The following is a 14,857-nucleotide window of genomic DNA, read 5'->3' as shown; positions in this document are numbered from 1 at the left end:
AAGTTCTTGGACTCAATTGCAATGTGTGTGTGTGTGTGTGTGTGTGTATGCACATGGGGGTAGGATGCTGGGAGTTGCCCCACAAACCACTAAATAATTCTTGGACACCAGCAGGGTGTCGAAGAATCCCACTCAATTCAGTTCAATTCTGACTCTATCTGTTGTACCTAAATATAGCATCAGGTTCCACCATCAGTCCTATAAGACTGTCCTCCTGCTCCCTCTTCAGACACCAGTTGCAAGCACAGGCAGTTACCTATACTTCTGACAACCGGCTGTGAATCAGAGCTTCCCACAGTCTCCTCCTCAGGTTTGAAAAATTTGCTAGAGCAGCACACAGAACTCAGGGAAACATTTTGCTTCCTAGGTAACCTGCTTATTACAAAAGGATATAATTCAAGAACAGCCAGATGGAAGACAAGCAGAGGGAAAGGTATAGGAACGGGCTCATAGTTTCCATGCCCTCTCAGAGTGAGCCATTCTCCCCAAATCGCCATTGCTCACTAAGCTGGAAGCTCTCCAAACCCTATCCTTTTGGATTTTTACGGAGGTTTCATTACACAGGCCTGAAGGATGCAGTTAATGGCCATTGGTGATTCAATTTCTAGCTCCTCTCCCCTTCTAAGAAGTCAGGGGATTGGACTAAAGTTCCAAACCTGTAAGCACATGTTAGGTTCTCCTGCTAATCAGCCCCCATTCCTAGGTTGGGGGGGGGGTGTCCCAAAATCACCTTATTAAATATAACAAAAGACATCTTTATTGCTTCCATCACTTAGAAAATTCTGAACTCTGTGACAGAAAAGAGGACAAAGACAAAATATATATTTCTTATTATAAATCACAATATCAGTTAAAAATGAAAACAGTCATGGTATTTATACAGAAGTTAGGGCAGAAAGGGAGATTTTAAAAACTAAAAGATCTATAAAATATGCTGATAAAAAGGTTATTATAAATATATTTTAAAATTTGGGATATATTTCAATTAAATATTTTAAAAATCTTTTAGCAATTTTTAAATTTTTAGGCATACAACATAGTGATTTGATGTTATTATAGATTATGCTCCAGATGAAGTTATTATAAAATGTTGACTATATTCTGTGTGCTGTACATTACATCCTTGAATCTTATTTATTTTATACCTAGTAGTTGGTACCTCACATCCCTTTCCCTATCTGTTTCACCCAACTTCTCTTGCCCACTGGTAATGACTAGTTTATTCTCTTTATCTGTGAGTCTGTTTCCATTTTTGTTATATTTGTTTGATTCAGTTTTTAGATTCCATATATAAGTGAGATAGTATAGTATTTGTCTTCCTCTGTATGACTTATTTCTAAGCATAATACATTCCAGGTCCATCCATGCTGTTGCAAAAGGCAAAATTTCATTCTTTTTCTGGTTGAGTAGTATTCTATTTTTGTTTCCATGAAATTAATTGACACAGTTGCCTATCCTGGTCTCGAAGGCATGTCCTTGTGTGAGAGTGTTCCTATGCAGTCCGGGTGTTCCCGATGGTTTAGGTGGAAGAGCCAGATCTGAAGTGAACATAGACCATGTCTTCTCCTGGCTGTGCTGCAGTTGGTGTCTTGGTGCAAGGTGTGGCTAGGGATGGAGAGGCTATCATAGAGCCAGGTGTGAGCCGGGGCTTCTCTGGGGCTCAGTAATAATCTCTGCTGTGGTTGGGGGGATGGCCAGGGCTCAAGGGCTTGGAGCTGGCCTCCTGAGCTGGCTTTGCTCTTGCCTTTGTGTATACGCACACCCGCAATGGCAGTTTCTGCCCTGGCTAGAGGCAGGGCTGGGGCCCAAGCTGGCTCCCGTCCTCCTCTGATGCATGCCCACACATTGGCTATGGCAGCCTCCTCCTTAGTGGGGAGGCAGGCGGGGCTGGAGCAGGAAGCTGATGTGGTGGAGGGCCTGTGGGCTGTCCTGGCAGGATGGCCAGAGCATGAGGCAGTTTTCAGTCTGCTGCTTCTGTGCTGAGATGGGGAGACAGCAAACCTGTGCAGGCGTTCATTGAGAGTGAAGTCTTGGTTTTTCACACCCCTCTGTTAAGCCCCACTGATATTCAAAACAGTTAAGTCGATTTGACTTCCTGGTGTTAGACCCCACAGCTGGGTTGCCTAATCTGTTGCTTGAACCCCTGACTTCAAAGGGAAGCTCCCCAAGCCTGTGATATCCTCTTCCTCTTATGGGTCACCTGCTAGGGGTGTGGGTCCTGCCTGACTAGATCACTTCTCCCCTTTCTACCACGCTCCATGTGGTTCTTTCTTTGGAGCCTTGGCTGTAGGAGAGCCATTCTACTAGTCTTCAGATCATTCTCAGAGAATGTTGCTCTGTATTTATTTGTAGTTTTGAAATGTTTGTGAGGGAAGGTGAGCTCAGAATCTTCCTATTCTACTATCTTGATCCCATCAGTCTCACATTTATTTTAAAATCACTCTCCATCTTTTATATTAGTCTAGGTTTCAAGTATCAGATTTGCACAAGTGGGATTCACCTGCAGCATTTAGAACTATACCTATATAACACTTGTTATATCCTTTAACATATATAATTCATATAATCCATTCACCTCTCTTGGTCTTCCTAGTTAATAGAGATTGTGGTGTCCTTTATTGTGTTCACAATATATTATGATATTTATATCAAATATCACCTTTATATATATAGATATGTGTATATATATATATATATAGACCTTTCATGCCTTTCCCTGACCTATTTGAATTTATAGGTAAGTTGTACACATAATTATGTACTTCAAATGTAACAGAAATAGTCTTGACTTTCATCATCAATAGTTTCTCTTTTGGTGTATTTTTTAAGTTTTTCATTTTTTATATTTTTCTCTTTTAGTTTAGACTGTGAGAAAATCCAGAAGTAGGTAAATTTACTCAGAAGGGTCAGCTCAGAAGTTAGTGTCTATGTATATTTGATTGACTACACCAAACCAAATCAAGAAAAAAAAAAAAGCTAAAAAAATCTCTCAAGGGAAAATCTCAAGAAAAAACTAACTTTTGGTGTAGAATTGCCTTGTCCATAGTAGGCATACAAAAATACTTCTTGAATTGAATAGATTATTCCTTGTTAAAGACATTTCTTTGTTATAATCCTGACACTGATATATGATTTGACAATTCTGCAAGTTGGATTTTCTGAAAAGCATACTCGGATAGCAGTTGGTACCAACTTCTGGTAGGGAGCATTCTTAGGGAAATAGCTAGGAATGGGCAGAAAGAAAAGTCGGTCTACAGTGTAATATCTGTAATATTCAGTGTAATATTCAGCCAACCCCTTAGGGAGCTTTGAAGACGGGTTGACCCTTCTGATTTGTGTCTTATTCTGGCAAGAGAGACTAGACCTTTATAATCTGGAACTGACCACTTATTTAGTATGAACTTCCCTACTTCCTTCTTAGTAAGAGTCTGACCTTGACCAAAACAGCTGACTCCAGCTAAGGGCAATTTCTGTAGAAATAGCAGTATTTCCAGTGGCTGGAATAATAGGAATAAATCCTGGTACTTTGTAGGAGGATCTGAGAGGCACACACTGGATTCTGTATAGGTAGGGAGCTAAATTCAGCAAAAATGGCAAAAAGCAGTATTTTGACCTTGTCATTTCTTTTTCACATCCCACCTTTCAATCTCTAATTCTGTCAAAAGACAGGCATTTTTATTTATTTCTTTACTTTCAATACACAGGTAGATTTGCAAGGTCTGACTTGACTAATTATTCTGACAATTTCCTATTCATTATTTCACATAGCAGGGAGCCTCATTGGACCATCAAGCCTGTAAATTTATGATTGTACATCAATTGGTGAAATATAATTGCTAGCTGCTGCCTCTGGGCTTAGGGTGCACTGGATAAGCCAGGATATGTACAGTTAGCCCCAAGGTTTTCTCAGGAGCACTCAGCCATCCGATAAGTAAAGGAACTTTGCAGTAATTGAGAAAATGAACACCTTGGGTTATTTTCTTGCTGGCAATTGTTAGAAGCTCTTATCATTGAATTGCCCTGCCTTGTTTCTCATTATCTATCAAAAGCTTTGCCAGGAAAGAAGCTATTTGGCACACACTGAATTTTAGCTTGTTTGGGGGTGAAGAAGGTGATTTACAAGAAATGTTAAGTTCTAACTCAGTACAGATTCAGGGCTTTCAATTTTTATATTTTCTATAATTTTTCATTACATGGGTGAGATGGTGGAACTTAACCTGCAAGTTCTAAAGATCTTCTAAAAGTTTATGTACTATTTAGCTATATATACATCTGGACATTTTCTTTGCTTTTTTACTGAGCATATATAGCTGTGATTAGATGTTCAAAGTGGCATACGATACCAGAAAGCTTAGAAATCATTGCACTAAAAATAAAACAAAATAAGACAGGATTCATTCATTCATTCATTCTCTGATTTTTCAAAGCTCTTATCTCTATATCATGCTTAAAGATGTATTTGGACTCTCCATAAGTACCTTCTTCAAGTTTTCTACAACTCATTTATCACAAGAAAACCCAATCATTGTTTTCTCTATTTCTGTTAATACCACAGTCATGTAATCCTTCAGTTTAAAAATCTAGGCATTATTTCCTTCTCTTTGGCTTTGTTCCCCACTTCTGAGATCCATGTCATGGTGTGGTTGAAAGACAAATCATCTTATTTCCTAGAAATCCACTTATCTTGGTGGACTCTTAGTACACTGCTTCTCACAGTGCTTCATGAAACTTTGCTCAATGAGAAATAGTTCTGGAACAGGATAGTTATGAGAAAAGAGTAGAAAATATTTCTTTATGTTAGGACAGAAAGAGCCAATCAGGTCTAGTTTGTGGGGAAAATACTTAGTTTTTTTGCTTTGTGGTGGATGAATTAGGAGAGGGCCTTTCAGAGATCAAGCTGAACCTTGCTGCCTTAGCTCAACTGATTATACAGGGGCAGTTACATGAACTGGAATCGGTCCCATGTAGGCTGGGTTTCAGAGGTCAATACCCTTTGAGAAGACTTGCTGTGAACTCTGCTCAGTAGCAACACTTCATACCTAGAGGGGCAAAAGTCAGCATTTAAATTCACAATTTGGAGGAAACACAAATGTGAAGTGAAGAACAGTTAGGTCACACAGGCAAAAATTCTTGTCCCTAGCAAAGTTAGGCAGATTTTCCTGGTGTCTTATGAAGTTTACCACACATTCCTGAGCAGGAAGCTGCTCTTCTAAGACCTCCCTTTCTATTTCCCATGTATCCTTACAATGAATTAATTGTAAACAATGAATTAGAAGCAATTTGCTTATCTCTTCCTTGAAACTTGAGAATCTTGCTAGGCTAATAAAACCTTTCCAACTTAGAGGAAATATTGCCCTGCCAATGAGCTTACAGGTGTTGATTGATGCCTGAGAGTCCAGTCACAAGGTAGAAAGCCTTTTATTCCACTAAGAAAGATGAGGAATAAGGGAGGAAAAGAAGGAAGTCAATTTTTATTTATTGGGAATCTATTATGGGACAGGCACTATACCAAGCCCTTTATTTAGATTATCTATTTGTATACATGACACTACCATCCAAGATAGATGTAACTATTCCAGAATAGGAAATTAATGTCAGTGAGTTTATGCAACTTGCCCAAAGTCAGTTATCTTTCCCTTAGGAGAATTTGTCATTTACCTATTTTCCCTCAGCTCCAAGTCAACTCTCCTATGACTTCTTTGTCAAGGATGTTCTCTTTTTATTTAGTCATTAAGCTCTGTCTAACTCTTCTGTGACCCTGTGGATTGTAGCCTGCCAGGCTCCTGTGTCCATATGGGATTTTCCAGGCAAGAATACTGTAGTGGGTTGCCATTTCCTTCTCCAAGGGATCTTCCCAAGCTAAGGATCAAACCTGCATCTCCTGCATTGGCCAGGCATATTCTTTACCACTGAGCCACCAGGGAAGTCCCTGTTGTCTTTTAGGGTCTGCCAATAGGGGCACTAGAGAGAGACTGGAAAGTAAGGAAGAGGGAGAGGACTTCTCTCCTGTTTTACCTATTTCTACAGTGTGAAGTGGGCTTCCCTGGTGGTCAGTGGTTAAAAAAAAATCCACCTGCCAATGCAGGAGATAGGTTCAATCCCTGATCCAGGAAGATTCCCTTGGAGAAGGAAATGGCAACCCACTCCAGTATACTTGCCTGGGAAATCCCATGGAGAGAGGAGCCTGGTGGGCCACAGTCCATGGTGTCGTAAAAGAGTCAGACATAACTTAGCAACTAAACAACAGCAGTGACAACATAGTAGGAGGCCCTAGCAGCAAAAGTTGGTTCCACACTCTACTTTTAGCACCCTAAGAACAGTGTCTTCATACCCTCTTGGGGTACCAGCCATGGCCACTGATGTGCCCTGGCCTTAGAGGGCTAAGCACCAATTCCTAAGGCTCCTGGTTCATGCTCATAGGCTCTTGTAAACTCCTCTCTGCCTTTTCTTCTTTCAGTCTTAGGGTAGTAACTGCTTCTTGCCTAGTCTACCTCACAGCTCCCTTCTTCCTATTTTAGTCATCCAACACCTGTGGTACCAATTTCCTATATTAAGCCCTTTGTGTGTATTTATATATATATAAAGGAAGAAGAAAGGGAAACAAGAAAACCCAAGACAAAGAAGAGGGAAGGAAAACAAACTTTGCCGCTTCCCCTTCTTCTTCCTACCTCCTTGGCTAGAGCACCATACAGCTAACAATCTCTTCCCAAATACTCAGCTGATTCCCAAGGCTGAAGCCTGGGATGGACAGGGAGTCCACGAAACTCTAACCAAACTGGAGGTGGGCAGGGAGAGATGCTCCGACTTACTCTCCTCACAGCTTACTCTCCTCACAGCGCTCCCTCCTCGCCCTCTCCTCACCTGACAGGGCAGCCCCTGCGGCGAAGCCGCCACCAGGAACCCCTCTGCCAACCCCCACCCCGCACCCTGGGAAATGCAGTAACTTATTCTCAAAGGCTTTAAATGCAGAGATCCTCTCAGCAGCCGTGGGCCTGCCCCTTGTCCCAACCCTGCTACATGGGGGTCCAGCCTCCGAGACCAGCGCTGCCCACCAATGGCAAACACAAAGTTCTTTTGAAAAACACTGAAACACACACACAACCAAAAAAAAAAAAACCAACAAGAGAGAGAGAGCACGAACTCTCGTGTAGGAGAGATGGAGAGACCAGACCTCTTGAGGAACGAGCTAATGACAAACTTGGAAAACACAGAAAAAAAAAAGCCTGAAAACTCTCCCATCAAACAAGTGTTTTTTTTTTTCCCCCTGTTTGTGTCACTCCCCACCTCACCCCGTTTTAAGGGTCTCTTTGAACCACCTTGTCTCTGGAAGAATGGCTTTAGTCCTTGCTCGGGTACATGGCGACTGCCAGCCGTACAGCCCTGCCCTGGCTGTGCCCAGCCACAAGCTGGTAATGGGGAGAAGAGCCTGGAGGCTGGGAGAGACCCATCCTTGCTTCCTGAACTGAGTATTTTCTCAGGAAAGGTAACATCCCCTCATTCTCAGCTGTGGGTTAGAAAAAGTGTCACTGAAAGTGGCTTGCCATCTCAGGAGGAAAGGGGTGGACTGGACTGGGCAAAAAACCCCCAAAAAGCAACAGATATATATATATATTTTAAGTAAAAAAAAATATATATATATAATATATATATATATATATTTTTTTTTTTTTTTCCACACTGTGTGGCTTGTGGGATCTTAGTTCTCCCATAAGGGACTGAACCTGGGCCGCCATTGTAAGAGCTCAGAGTCCTAACCACTGGACAACCAAGGAACTCCCAAGTCCTTTGTGTTTTGAAATATCTCAGTGGTTTCTGTTTTCCTGATGAGATGTAGATCGTGTGTGTTTCTATGTCCAACTGTGGAGTGGATACACATGCAACTGGGAGTACCAAAGGCTGGAGGAAACTAGAATGATCTCTGATCTGGTCCAGTAAACTGCTGGCTGCATCAGAGGAGTGTTAGAGGAGGCATTATCTTGACTGAGAAGCTCTTGGAAGAAAATGTCTGATTTCCACGTTATCCACAGTTAGAATATCTCTTAAAGCAGGGAAGTGTAAGGTTCAAAGAGATGCTTTAGATGACATGTCTGTTTAAAGAGAATGCAAAAGGCCACACAGAGGAATCAGGTTTTCATATTGTGGCCTCTTTTCACTAAGTCAGGCTGTAAAAGAAACTCATTTACATCTTGATCCTTTTCACTGGAGATACCAAAATAGTCTGCCCTCATGTGTCCAATCCCTCTCTTACTTTCAGAGAGCTTGGGGTGAAATGGCATGTAAGATTTTTTTCCTCCCCCATCTGAAAATTACTCAGTTTTTCTTTCCACTCAAATGTCATTGAATGCTTTCAACTGTTTTCTAAGGGAACAAATTACCTATTTATTGAAATGAGTTAACTGTAGCTTGCTGACAAACAGTATTTCATTTTCAGGAGCAGCTGTCAGACTTTTAAAACATGAAAAGCCCATCAAAAACATTTTAGAAAGTACAGCCAAAACCTTATAAGTGCCTTTCTAAAATCTGTTCTGCTCAGATGTATTCAAGGTAATTAACTGCTGTAGTAGTTTTTGTATTCTGGGCAGAGGATTTTGGTTCTGTTTTTTGTTTTTGTGTGTGTGTTTTAGAAGTTTTCATAGATATATTCTTTTTTTTTTTTTTCCATTTATTTTCATTAGTTGCAGGCTAATCACCTTATAACATTTCAGTGGTTTTTGTCATACATTGAAATGAATTAGCCATGGATTTACATGTATTCCCCATCCCGGTCCCCCCTCCCACCTCCCTAATAGATATATTCTTAAGTTCAACAAATGTACACTGCATGAAGCAGTGAAGATAAAAATGACCATATTACATTGGAGACCTACAATCTGCCCAAGGGTAATGAAAATTTCTTCCACATTGGGGTGGCATGGACAACCCTTATTTATCCCTCTCCTTTGCTTATAATTCCCTTTTACCCAGTCCTCCAACCTTATTTTTGGGTAGAACCCTTTGGGAGCACACCAGATGGAATGATCAAAAGCCCAGGTGGGAGTTAAATGATCCCTTAATGCTAAGCAGTTTGGAGTAGAAAAAAGCCTGGAATTTCAACTGGATACCCATTTTCTGAAATGTATTTCATGTAATCTTGCCCCACAGTTACTCCATGAAAATAGCATTTCTACAGTCACTCACATGAGGGGAATGAGACACATTTTGACCCTCACTTGGAGATTTGGGGTTTCCCAGATGGTGCTAGTGGTAAAGAACCTGCCTGCCAGTGCAGGAGACATAAGACACATGGGTTCAATCCCTGGGTCAGGAAGAGCCCCTGGGGGAAGGCATGGCAACCCACTCCAGCATTCTTGCCTGGAGAATCTCCATGGACAGAGAAGCCTGGTGGGCTGCAGTCCATGGGGTCGCAAAGAGTTGGACACGACTGAGCGGGAGCACAGCACAGCAAAGTGACTTAGCACATATGCATACACTTGCAGATTTAGCACATAAGTCATAGGCTAAAGACGCTCAGAAGTCCTTCAGTAAAGGAACTCATCTAACTTTGCAGAAGGAAGGAATGTCCACATTTATGTGACCATGGAGCATCTCATTCCTTTTACATTTTGTATGGTGCAGCAATCCAATTATACTTGTAACACATGTTTGGGATACTGTGTATAAATGAAAGAAGGAAGAGGAAGACATTTAAAGGTCCTTCAGTTAGTGAAGCCAAAGGAAGATTAGCTTTATATATAGTCATATATACTATCTGAAAAATGGAAGACATCTTAGATCAGTTAGGACTCTCTGTTGAAAGGGCTAAGAAAATTGTCTTGAAGAAGGTTAAAGAGAAAAAGAGAATTTAATATTTCACAGTGCTGAAAACCTGAGGGTAGCTGTGGCTTCAGACATGGCTGAATTCAGGGACCGAGCAGTTTTCCTTCACCTGCAGTGCTACCATTCTGCTCAGTGTTCTTGTATAGTTTCTGGAAGTTCATTGTCTCTGTTTGTGGGGGCATGGTAGCTACCGAGTCTCCATCCCTTCATGTTTTCCAAATAGAGCCGCCATGTTTGGTGGAAATAGTAATGGACCCTTCCAGGATAAATGAATTGGAAGGGAAGGCATTGAGGACTGTTAAAAAGAAACTGAGGATGGTTGCTATAATAAGAGAAAATGGATGCTGGGGAAGACACACAATCAAAATGTCAAAATAATAATCTAGTGCATCTTCCTGCCCTGTTTTTCACTGTTCTGACAGGAATAAAAAACCCTTAGAGCATGCTCTAAAGGTATGTGTGGTTATTTGGGTGACTGGAGAAGGGGAGAAGCTTGGAATGTTGACCTGATTCTCAGACTGCCCTGGAATAGATGGGAAAGATATCCTGGTTAGGAGCAATCACTGGTGAAGTAAAAGGGGAAGCAGAGGGCTTCAGAAGGAAAGAATCTGTTGAACTATTAATGTCCCCTAGATAGTTTGGGAGTGTGGTCCTAGTAGTTTGCACTGACAGGAGCTCCCAGAGTTAAGGGAAGAAGAATCTAAAGAAGACACAGAAGGAAAAATGAAGTCCATGATTGGCCCATTTTGAATATACTTCCTTTGGTTGCCATCCTCAACCCAGTGTCTAATCCCTTACAATTTTGCATTGCTTAGAGGGTTACCCCAGCTCTTCACTTTATCTCTCTCCCTTCCATATCACCAAGAATAAGTCTCTACAAATGATCACAGAGCCCCTGACCTCTGTGGTTTGGATCTAGGAGTCTCCTTATTTTTGGTGACTGGTGAGAGATGGGATGTGAATTATTATTTATTGTAAACAAGGAAGATACTTTCCTTGCCAATCAAGGTGGTATTTGAGTGATTTCCCTCCCTCTATTCACATCAGTACTTGGTATGTATTGAAGTTCAATGAATGCTCCTGTGAATTTTGATGGTATTGGGAATTGTTGCCCAAAGAACCTTGTTGGCCAGTCTATAAACTGGCTCCTCCCAATATTACCAGTCAGAACTTACACTTTATGCTCCATCAATGCAACCCTTTGAAGTTCTCCAAGCATTCCTATGCTGTAAACCACTGTCTTGGGTTTGGTTCCCTGGAAACAGCCTGAGATGTGGATTCTTGTGTCAGTATTTACTGAGGAAGTGCTTTCAGGAGAAACCTGGACTGGAACAAGGGAAGCACAACAGGGCAGGGAAGGAGGCCAGGCCAAGATATGGGTTCAGCTGGTCCTATAGGGAGCTTTTGGAGCATGAATTATACCATGAAGCTTTCCTACCCTGAGGTAAGGGGACTGGCCATATCAGTGTATTATTGGTGGTGGACCACTTTTGGAAAGAGCAGTAACTTAGGCATTTCCAGGCAAGTTCTTTCCCATAGGTTGAGAACAATTCTCAGAAGAATGCAACTGGGAGCTCTTAACAACCCATCCTCAGAGCAGCTGGGAGATCTACCACAATCATTCCAAGTGTTTGCTTACACAATTCACTCCATGAAAAAGCAGCAGCCCCTCTTACTGTGTTACTGCCTGAAAACTTGCCCTAATATAGTAATTTTCAAACCTTACCTATTACATCAGATTCACCTTCTTAAGATTCAGATTGCTGACTCCCACCCTCAGAGATTCTGAGTCAGTCACTCTGGTGTGGAGCCCAATAATGAATAATTCTAACAAGTTCTCAGATAACCTTGATGCTGCTGCTATGAAGTCTACACTTTTTGAGGATCAGTGGCTTAATAAACTCCTTACATCCTTTATAACTCAACTGAGCAGTCTTCTCCTTTAGGAAACCTACCTATTCACTCATATCCTCATCACCCTTCCCCTTCTTGGATTAGTACCCTTTTTCCTTCACTAACACTCTATGCACTTATTATACTGCTTTGGAATTATACTTGGGAGAGTCTTTGCTCCAGCTGGTAGGCAGAGGGATATGAGGAGTCCATGAGTAGAGTTAAAGGTGATACATGTTTAGACCTTTCAAGGAAAAGCTTTGAATGAATTTACCATAAAAATAAATTCTGTCTTGTTACCTTGCAAATCCTTGAGGACAGCACTCTATCTTATTCATCCTATTACTCCTGGCCCTTAGAACCTCACCTGATGCCTTGTAGGAGATCCAATACAGGTTTGCTGAATTAAACAATATCAATCTTGTTTAGGATTGGTATCATGGAAAAATAAGTTGAACTTAACCTAAGTTAAATACATACATAAATTAAAATATGTTTAACTTACCTATGGGAAAACATGTCAACCTAGGGTAAACTTTTTGAAACTAATTTATTTTCCAGTTGAAGGTTGCCTTCTCTAGTATGCTATGTCTGTTCCTAAACATACAGAGAAAGACTTTAACCTGACTTTTTGTACACAAATGAGTCACTTCCAAAAATAAGCACCGTTTCTTGACCAACACTTACTTAATTCATCAACCTGTAATTTGCTTTTGGAAAAATCATCTCATAAAATGATAATGACTTGAGGTTTAAGAAATCTGGCGCAGAGCTAGAAAAGAAGTAAACTTTGTGGCAACGTTGCAAAGAACAAAATGCAAACTGCAGTTAGTGTTGGTAGCTGTTAAATGCAAGCATTCACTGTAGCAGACAGTCTTTCTTTAGAAAATACAGGCCAATGACAGAAGATAACAAATAGACACCCTTCTCTCCAGAAGAAACATAATAATTAGGGGGGAAAATTAGCAAAAGGTGACTTTGGAAGAGTGGCTGGAGAGTATATAATGTAATGACTGTTCAGGTGTATATTCATCAAAGCTGTTGACATAGTCCTCTTATTAGCTAATATGTAAAATGTTGTTTTAAGGAAATGGTGCCTCTGTAAAATATCAGAGGCGAGAGAGTCTGGAGTAGCTGCCATTAAACCTCTTTGCTAATTGGACACACCAGCTACTGCTATCACATTAATCTGCGGGCTTACCTGACAGGCTAAACAGCCTGAGCTAACAGAACATTTAGAATTAATGTGTTTACTTTAAGAAACACAAAGTCTGATTCAATTAGCATTCAAAATCATAGAGGCTACAGAATTAAACGTTGGAGGCTTTTCTTTCTTTCTTCTTCTATTTGATAGTCCGGTGTTTACAGAACTTACATTAATGATGAAGCGATGTAATTTTTTTTGTCTTGGAGGCTGAAATCATAAAAAAATTGGATTAAAATTATGAAGCTACTCTGACATGATATATTAAAGAGCTCTGAATGATGCCCAGGGATGGAGGAGAGAAGAAAAACACTTGAGTAAGTAAACAGAGTTTATGAGACTCGTTTATGCCAGGAAAGCAGGATGAATATTTCTGACTAAAAGTTAATTAACTATTTTGCCTCAGCGAGCCAATTTGTCGTCCTAAACTTTGATTCATTAACTGCAAACTGAGAGAGTTGCTTGTTCCTTGGTGTACTCATATACTGCATTTGTGTTAAATGGTGCCATGAGATATTGCCTGCTCTATCCAATTGAAACTAACGGAAAAGGCTATTATACTGAAAGTAAGACTTTTTAAGTAGCAGTAAGTAGATGGGTACTCTTTCAGAGCTATGCCCCAAAACTATATAGCTTAATTGCAAAGCTAATCAGCCCTTATCAAGAAAAATGAGGGTATACCAGGATTTTTGAATCTGTATATTAAATGGGGCATGAAAGTTGCCCAGTTGGAGATTCTATAGTCTTAAGTCTTGTGAACTTACCAGCAGTACTGCTTCAGTTTTTGCCACTTGGAGACTATAATTTAGAAAAAAGTTTGTTGTGAGGAGAAAATAAATCTCCATTTGTCAAGACATTGGCTTTGTTTCTAATAATGATATGTTTTGTGAAAGTCTGTTTGCTATGTATAAAGGACCTTTGAGCTTACAACTGGGTTAATGAAAACACAAACATTTAGGAGAAAAAAACCCTGACCATACTCCTAGGATAGTGATCTTTCAAGTTTTAATCAGAGTTGCATCCCAGGCGATGCAGTGGTAAAGAATCTGCGTGCCAACGCAGGAGAGGCAAGAGACAGGCGTTCGGTCCCTGGGTTGGGAAGGCTCCCTGGAGTAGGAAATGGCAACCTGCTCCAGTGTTCTTGCCTGGAAAATTCCATGGACAGAGGAGCCTGGGGGGGTGGTGGGGTGGAGGGTGCGGGCTACAGTCCATAGGTTCTCAAAGAGTCAGATACGACTGAGCCACTGAGCACAACTGTTGCAGGAAGCGGGACCCCTTTCAGGGCCTGAAACTGGGCTCTTGTCTAACACTTGGAAATGAATTGTCTGAGGAGACACATATGCTGACAAAGCAAGAGATTTTATTGCGAAAGGGCACCCGGGTGGAAAGCAGGAAGGTAAGGGAACCCAGGAGAACTGCTCTGCCATGTGGCTCGCAGTCTTGTGTTTTATGGTGATGGGATTCGTTTCCGGGTGGTCTTTGGCCAATCATTGTAATTCAGCATCTTTCCTGGTGGCACACACATCACTCAGTCAAGATGGATGCTAGCGAGAGGGATTCTGGGAAGTGGACGGACACGCGGTGTCTCCTTTCAACCTTTCCCAAACTCTTCCGGTTGGTGGTGGCTTATTAGTTCCGTATTCCTTATCAGGATCTCCTGTCATAAAACAACTCATGCAAATGGTTACTATGATGCCTGGCCAGGGTGGGTGGTTTCAATCAGTGTGCTTCCCCTAACACAACCACACACACACACTCTCACACACACACATGACTGACTATATCATAGGACATACTTGAGAATACTTGTGAAAATTCATGTACTTTAGGTAAATTGGATCTGTAAACCTTAATCCAAGTAGAAGTAATGGAAACGTTGTTCTTTAAAAGAAGTGGTTGCTTTTCTCCACAGTAAAGCATATGGAGTTTCTGTCTTACACTGCA

The 14,857-nt window shown here is 41.0% G+C and overlaps 1 long non-coding RNA gene across 5 annotated transcripts in view; it reads left to right on the top strand.

Annotated features, from left to right (window-relative positions):
* The window catches only part of LOC139039533 (uncharacterized), a 75,005-nt gene that overhangs the window by 28,893 nt on the left and 31,255 nt on the right, over nucleotides 1-14,857 (top strand). The window contains exon 5 of one of the 5 annotated variants that reach the window (XR_011492877.1): nucleotides 13,123-13,985. The exons of the other annotated variants lie outside the window; for them this stretch is intronic. This is a non-coding gene — a long non-coding RNA (uncharacterized lncRNA). Of the gene's footprint in view, nucleotides 1-13,122; nucleotides 13,986-14,857 lie in introns of those variants that run through there. 5 annotated transcript variants of the gene reach the window in all.

This window comes from Odocoileus virginianus, chromosome 18 (genome assembly GCF_023699985.2).
Source record: "Odocoileus virginianus isolate 20LAN1187 ecotype Illinois chromosome 18, Ovbor_1.2, whole genome shotgun sequence".
Classification (NCBI taxonomy): domain Eukaryota; kingdom Metazoa; phylum Chordata; class Mammalia; order Artiodactyla; family Cervidae; genus Odocoileus; species Odocoileus virginianus.
Note: the sequence above shows the minus strand (reverse complement) of the source record. Positions and strands in the feature narration are given on the sequence as shown.